Source organism: Arachis ipaensis, chromosome B9 (assembly GCF_059453495.1).
Source record: "Arachis ipaensis isolate K30076 ecotype BB chromosome B9, ASM5945349v1, whole genome shotgun sequence".
Taxonomy (NCBI): domain Eukaryota; kingdom Viridiplantae; phylum Streptophyta; class Magnoliopsida; order Fabales; family Fabaceae; genus Arachis; species Arachis ipaensis.
Genome location: NC_142444.1, coordinates 146832045 through 146840075, shown reverse-complemented (window position 1 = coordinate 146840075; position 8031 = coordinate 146832045). Strand labels below are relative to the sequence as shown.

Genomic DNA, 8031 nt, shown 5'->3' with positions numbered 1-8031 from the left:
CCCTCTTCTTTGTCATATGAGTAGGAGCAAGGACAAGAATATTCTTGTTGAAGCAGATCCGGAACCTGAAAGGACCCTGAAGAGAAAATTAAGAGAAGCTAAATTACAACAAACCAGCAAGCACCTGTCAGAAATTTTCGAACAGGAAGAGGAGATGGCAGCCAAAAATAATAATAATGCAAGGAGGATGCTTGGTGACTTTACTGCACCTAATTCCAAATTACATGGAAGAAGCATCTCCATTCCTGCCATTGGAGCAAACAATTTTGAGCTGAAACCTCAACTAGTTTCTCTGATGCAGCAGAACTGCAAGTTTCATGGACTTCCATATGAAGATCCTTTTCAGTTCTTAAATGAATTCTTGCAGATCTGTGATACTGTTAAGACTAATAGAGTAGATCCTGAAGTCTACAGGCTCATGCTTTTCCCTTTTGCTGTAAGAGACAGAGCTAGAATATGGTTGGACTCTCAACCCAAAGACAGCCTGAACTCTTGGGATAAGCTGATCACGGCTTTCTTAGCTAAGTTCTTTCCTCCTCAAAAGCTGAGCAAGCTTAGAGCGGATGTTCAAACCTTCAGACAGAAAGAAGGTGAATCCCTCTATGAAGCTTGGGAAAGATACAAACAGTTGACCAAAAAGTGTCCTTCTGACATGCTTTCAGAATGGACCATCCTGAATATATTCTATGATGGTTTATCTGAGCTATCAAAGATGTCATTGGATACTTCTGCAGGTGGATCCATTCACCTAAAGAAAATGCCTGCAGAAGCTCAAGAACTCATTGACATGGTTGCTAATAACCAGTTCATGTACACTTCTGAGAGGAATCCTGTGAATAATGGGACGCCTATGAAGAAGGGAGTTCTTGAAGTTGATACTTTGAATGCCATATTGGCTCAGAACAAAATATTGACTCAGCAAGTCAATATGATTTCTCAGAGTCTGAATGGAATGCAAGTTGCATCCAACAGTACTCAAGAGGCATCTTCTGAAGAAGAAGCCTATGATCCTGAGAACCCTGCAATAGCAGAGGTAAATTACTTAGGTGAACCATATGGAAACACCTATAATCCATCATGGAGAAATCATCCAAATTTCTCATGGAAGGATCAAAAGCCTCAACAAGGCTTTAATAATGGTGGAAGAAACAGGTTTAACAATAATAAACCTTTTCCATCATCCACTCAGCAACAGACAGAGAACTCTGAACAAAATACTTCTAATTTAGCAAATTTAGTCTCTGATCTATCTAAGGCCACTGTAAGTTTCATGAATGAAACAAGGTCTTCCATTAGAAATTTGGAAGCACAAGTGGGCCAGCTGAGTAAAAGGATCACTAAAATCCCTCCTAGTACTCTCCCAAGCAATACAGAAGAGAATCCAAAAGGAGAGTGCAAGGCCATTGATATAAGCACCATGACCGAACCTGTAAGGGAAGGAGAGGACGTGAATCCCAAGAGGAAGACCTCCTGGGACGTCTAGTGGTCAATAAGGAGCTTCCCTCTGAGGAACCAAAGGAATCTAAGACTCATCTAGAGACCATAGAGATTCCATTGAACCTCCTTATGCCATTCATGAGCTCTGATGAGTATTCTTCTTCTGAAGAGAATGAGGATGTTACTGAAGAGCAAACTGCCAAGTTTCTTGGTGCAATCATGAAGCTGAATGCCAAATTATTTGGTATTGAAACTTGGGAAGATGAACCTCCCTTGTTCACCAATGAACTAAGTGATCTGGATCAACTGACATTGCCTCAGAAGAGACAGGATCCTGGAAAGTTCATAATACCTTGTACCATAGGCACCATGATCTTTAAGGCTCTGTGTGACCTTGGTTCAGGGATAAACCTCATGCCCCTCTCTGTAATAGAGAAACTGGGAATCTATGGGGTGCAAGCTGCTAAAATCTCATTAGAGATGACAGACAATTCAAGAAAACAGGCTTATGGACAAGTAGAGGACGTGTTAGTAAAGGTTGAAGGCCTTTACATCCCTGCTGATTTCATAGTCCTGGATACTGGAAAGGAAGAGGATGAATCCATCATCCTAGGAAGACTTTTCCTAGCCACAGCAAGAGCTGTGATTGATGTGGACAGAGGAGAATTAATCCTTCAACTGAATGAGGACAACCTTGTGTTTACAACTCAAGGATCTCTCTATGCATCCATGGAGAGGAAGCAGAAAAAGCTTCTTTCAAAGCAGAGTCAAACAAAGCCCCCACAGTCAAACTCTAAGTTTGGTGTTGGAGAGTCTCAACAATGCTCTGAACATCTGTGAGGCTCCATGAGAGCCCACTGTCAAGCTACTGACATTAAAGAAGCGCTTGTTGGGAGGCAACCCAATTTTTATTTATCTAACTATATTTTTCTTAGTTATATGTCTTTATAGGTTCATGATCATGTGGAGTCACAAAATAAACAAAAAATTTAAAAACGGAATCAAAAACAGCAGAAGAAAAATCACACCCTGGAGGAACATCTGCCTGGCGTTCAACGCCAGAACAGAGCATGGTTCTGGCACTGAACGCCCAAAATGGGCAGCATCTGGGCGCTGAACGCCCAGAACAAGCATGGTTCTGGCGTTCAACGCCAGAAATGGCAGCAAATGGGCGTTGAACGCCCAAAATGGGCACCATCCTGGCGCTGAACGCCCAGAGTTGTGTGCAAAGGCATTTTACATGCCCAATTTGGTGCAAGGTTGTAAATCCTTGAACACCTAAGGATCTGTGGACCCCACAGGATCATCTCAGGATCTGTGGACCCCACAGGATCCCCACCTACCTCCACTCACTCTCTTCTCTCTTCTCAATCATCCACTCTTCCCCATAAACCTACCTCATAAACTCCACCCACCTTCAAAATTCAAAATCAATTTCCCACCCAAACCCACCCTATATGGCCAAAACTTAACTCCCCATGCCCTATATAAATCCCTCAATTCTTCTTCATTTTCACACAACACAACCCTCATATACCCTTCTTGGCCGAAACACAACACCTTACCCCTTTCCTCCATATCTTCTTCTTCTTCCTCTATTCTTTCTTTTATTGCTCGAGGGCGAGCAATATTCTAAGTTTGGTGTGGTAAAAGCATAAACTTTTTGTTTTTCCATTACCATTGATGGCACCTATGACCGGAGAATCCTCTAGAAAAGGAAAAGGGAAGACAAAAGCTTCCACCTCCGAGTCATGGGAGATGGAAAGGTTCATCTCCAAAGCCCATCAAGACCACTTCTATGATGTTGTGGCAAAAAAAAAGGTGATCCCTGAGGTCCCTTTCAAACTCAAGAGGCGTATGAAGCTCATCACCATGAGATCCCGGAGATGCCTCAAATGCATTTTACTCCACAAAATTTTTGGGAGAACATCAACACCTCCCTAGAAGAATTAAGTTCCAACATGGGACAATTAAGGGTGGAACATCAAGAGCACTCCATCATCCTTCATGAAATTAGAGAAGATCAAAAAGCAATGAGGGAGGAGCAACAAAGACAAGGAAGAGACATAAAAGAGCTCAAGAACATCATTGGTTCCTCAAGAAGGAAACGCCACCATCACTAAGGTGGACTCATTCCTTGTTCTTACTTTCTCTGTTTTTCATTTTCTTATGTTATGTGCTTATCTATATTTGTGTCTTCATTACATGATCATTAGTAGTTAGTAACTATGTCTTAAAGTTATGAATGTCCTATGAATCCATCACCTCTCTTAAATGAAAAATGTTTTAATTCAAAAGAACAAGAAGTACATGAGTTTCGAATTTATCCTTGAACTTAGCATAATTATATTGATGTGGTGATAATGCTTCTTGTTTTCTGAATGTATGATTGAACAGTGCATATGTCTTTTGAAATTGTTGTTTAAGAATGTTAAATATGTTGGCTCTTGAAAGAATGATGACTAGGAGACATGTTATTTGATAATCTGAAAAATCATAAAAATGATTTTTGAAGTAAGAAAAAGCAGCAAAGAACAAAGCTTGCAGAAAAAAAAAAAGAAAAAAAATAGGCGAAAAAAAAAAGAAAGAAAAAGAGAAAAAGCAAGCAGAAAAAGCCAAAGCTCTTAAAACTAAGAGGCAAGAGCAAAAAGCCAATAACCCTTAAAACCAAAAGGCAAGGGCAAATAAAAAGGATCCCAAGGCTTTGAGCATCAGTGGATAGGAGGGCCTAAAGGAATAAAATCCTGGTCTAAGCGGCTAAACCAAGCTGTCCCTAACCATGTGCTTGTGGCGTGTAGGTGTCAAGTGAAAACTTGAGACTGAGCGGTTAAAGTCAAGGTCCAAAGCAAAAAAAGAGTGTGCTTAAGAACCCTGGACACCTCTAATTGGGAACTTTAGCAAAGCTGAGTCACAATCTGAAAAGGTTCACCCAATTATGTGTCTGTGGCATTTATGTATCCGGTGGTGATACTGGAAAACAAAGTGCTTAGGACCACGGCCAAGACTCATAAAATAGCTGTGTTCAAGAATCATCATACTGAACTAGGAGAATCAATAACACTATCTGAACTCTGAGTTCCTATAGAAGCCAATCATTCTGAACCTCAATGGATAAAGTGAGATGCCAAAACTATTCAAGATGCAAAAAGCTATAAGTCCTGCTCATTTGATTGGAGCTATGTTTCATTGATAGTTTGGAATTTATAGTATATTCTCTTCTTTTTATCCTATTTGATTTTCAGTTGCTTGGGGACAAGCAACAATTTAAGTTTGGTGTTGTGATGAGCGGATAATTTATACGCTTTTTGGCATTGTTTTTAGTATGTTTTTAGTAGAATCTGGTTACTTTTAGGGATGTTTTCATTAGTTCTTATGTTAAATTTACATTTCTGGACTTTACTATGAGTTTGTGTGTTTTTCTGTGATTTCAGGTATTTTCTGGCTGAAATTGAGGGACTTGAGCAAAAATCAGATTCAGAGGTTGAAGAAGGGCTGCTGATGCTGTTGGATTCTGACCTCCCTGCACTCAAAATGGATTTTCTAGAGCTACAGAACTCAAAATGGCGCGCTTCCAATTTCGTTGGAAAGTAGACATCCAGGGCTTTCCAGAAATATATAATGGTCCATACTTTGGCCAAGTTTACATGATGCAAACTGGCGTTCAACGCCAGCTCTCTGCCCAATTCTGGCGTCCAGCGCCAGAAAAGGATCCAAAACCAGAGTTGAACGCCCAAACTGGCACAAAAGCTGGCGTTCAACTCCAAGAAGGACCTCTACACGTGCAACACTCAAGCTCAGCCCAAGCACACACCAAGTGGGCCCCGGAAGTGGATTTATGCATCAATTACTTATTTCTGTAAACCCTAGTGACTAGTTTATAATAAATAGGACATTTTACTATTGTATTAGACATCCTGAGTTTTATCTTCGGATCATCTTTGATCCTGGATTGTATTTTTGATCCTGTGATCACGTTTTGGGGGCTGGCCTCTCGGCCATGCCTGGACCTTCACTTATGTATTTTCAAACGGTAGAGTTTCTACACTCCATAGATTAAGGTGTGGAGCTCTGCTGTTCCTCAAAGATTAATGCAAAGTACTACTGTTTCTATTCAATTCATCTTGTTTCGCTTCTAAGATATTTATTCGCACTTCAACCTGAATGTGATGAACGTGACAATCATCATCATTCCCTATGAACGCGTGCCTGACAACCACTTCCGTTCTACATTAGATTGAATGAGTATCTCTTAGATCTCTTAATCAGAATCTTCGTGGTGTAAGCTAGAATGATGGCGGCATTCAAGAGAATCCGAAAAGTCTAAACCTTGTCTGTGGTATTCCGAGTAGGATTCAATGATTGAATGACTGTGACGAGCTTCAAACTCGCGATTGCTGGGCGTAGTGACAGAACGCAAAAGGATAGTAAATCCTATTCCAGCATGATCGAGAACCGACAGATGAATAGCCGTGCCGTGACAGGGTGCGTTGACCATTTTCACTGAGAGGATATGATGTAAACCGTTGACAAGGGTGATGCCTCCAGACGATTAGCCGTGCCGTGACAGGGCATTTGGATCATTTTCCCGAGAGAAGACCGAAAGTAGCCATTGACAATGGTGATGCATTACATAAAGCTATCCATAGAAAGGAGTAAGACTGATTGGATGAAGACAGCAGGAAAGCAGAGGTTCAGAGGAACGAATGCATCTCCATACGCTTATCTGAAATTCTCACCAAGGATTTACATAAGTATTTCTATCCTTCTTTTATTATTTAATTTCGAAAACTCCACAACCATTTTATATCCGCCTGACTGAGATTTACAAGGTGACCATAGCTTGCTTCATACCAACAATCTCCGTGGGATTCGACCCTTACTCACGTAAGGTATTACTTGGACGACCCAGTGCACTTGCTGGTCAGTTACACGGAATTGTGAACCAGGGTATTGGCACCATGTTTTTGGAGCCATTGCCAGGGAAAGAAAGAGCGATGAATTCTACATAACTAAAGTGTAATCACGATTTCGCGTACCAGTAGTTTGAAGGGGGTTGTAGAATCTCAACTTGAGAACAATGGATTGGAGTGTGTTGGGAAACAAGTAGAACAATTGGAGAACATAGAACCACCACATCCTTACTATGATGAACCACCTTCATACTATGAACCCTTCCCCCAAGACAATGAGCCCTCTTATCCACCCCAACTTCCAATGGATGACATCTTTGGTGTTCTTCTTCAAGGGCAAGAGGAGATGAAAAGGGATGTACAATAATTCACGGCCGCCTTGGACGAAGTGGTAAACCGGTTAGCATCCCAATGCTTGGGAACCCAAAGTACTCCCATGGCTACATGTGAAGAATCCAATGAAGAGCATAGCAAGAGGGAGAGGTTGGATACTCCGGTGAGAAATGAGGGAAGTCACTTTGTATTGGAAAAATTGGAGGAAGCTACAATTGTTGAAGACAAGGAAGAAGTGGTTGAAGACTTAGGAGATGCGGAACCTCCATGGGAATCTAGAATTGATGAAAATCCCTCCAAGAAGATTGAATTTGATGCTAAGGAAGAATGTGCACAACCTCCAAGGCATATTCCATATGAAGAATTGGATGGGATAGAGCAAGAATTGAGTTCCCTTGCTGATGAAGATCAAGCATAAAGTCTTAGTGGTGAAAAATCCTTTGAGCATGAAGAATCTTCTCCCGTTGGATTTGAAAGCGTTGTGGAGGTAAATTTTTCTCACCCTCCCAATTATGACTTGAGTAAGGGAAAAGGCTTAGATAAAATTGTTGAACAAAGGATTACATTTGAGAAAACTTGTGAAGAGGTGAAAGTCCTTAGAAAGAGAAGGACGGGAGTTGGATATGCTTTGTCAAGACCCTTGGAAGCGTCTTTGCCTAGGTTGCCATCTACCCCTTCATTTGAGTGGGTGAAATTCATTTCTATTAGCTTTATTACCCCACTAAAATATGGCTTGCTTGAAACGGATGGCCAACTTAGGAAACTTTATGGGATGAAGCGTAAGCGAAAAATGTTTTGTGGTTGGCGTTGCAAATCAAGGCTCATTAGGGTTGACACATCAAACATGAAATATAAAGGTTGGAGTAGTGCTCAACTAGATGGGTCTAGGAGGATTGTTAGTCACTTTATTGAGAATTCACCTTACTTGCCGCCCGGATGGATTAATAATGATCAACTTCAAGACAGGTGTGAAAATAAAGTGTGGGATCCCGGACTACAAGAAGAGGATCGACTTTGGGAGCCCCAAGCTTGTGAAGAACCCCATCAAGACTTGGTCCAATCCATGAGAAATCTTGGGGTAGGAGAACCAAGCATTGGTGGGAGTTCCAAGAAGAATTCAAGCACAAGCCACCTTGAGAGGAGCTCCCCATAAGTCCAACTTAAGGACAATAAACAAAAGTGCTAGGTGGGAGACACCCCACCATGGTAAACTCTTTTCATTTTTTCTCTTTTGTAAATATTGGTAAAATAGGTTTAATTTCATGTTTTAATTGCTTTGTTGAGTATTTGGTAGTTTAGTATGTTAAATAAGGTTTTATGGTGTTTTGGTAGCTGTTTGGAGGTTTGGAAT

At 41.0% G+C, this 8031-nt stretch overlaps 1 non-coding gene across 1 annotated transcript; it reads right to left on the bottom strand.

Annotated features, from left to right (window-relative positions):
• Positions 1–550: 550 nt before the first annotated feature.
• On the bottom strand, positions 551–658 carry LOC148546709 (small nucleolar RNA R71). Its single transcript, XR_015901367.1, has one exon. It is a non-coding gene; the product is annotated as a small nucleolar RNA R71 (small nucleolar RNA).
• Between the last annotated feature and the right edge of the window lie 7373 nt (positions 659–8031).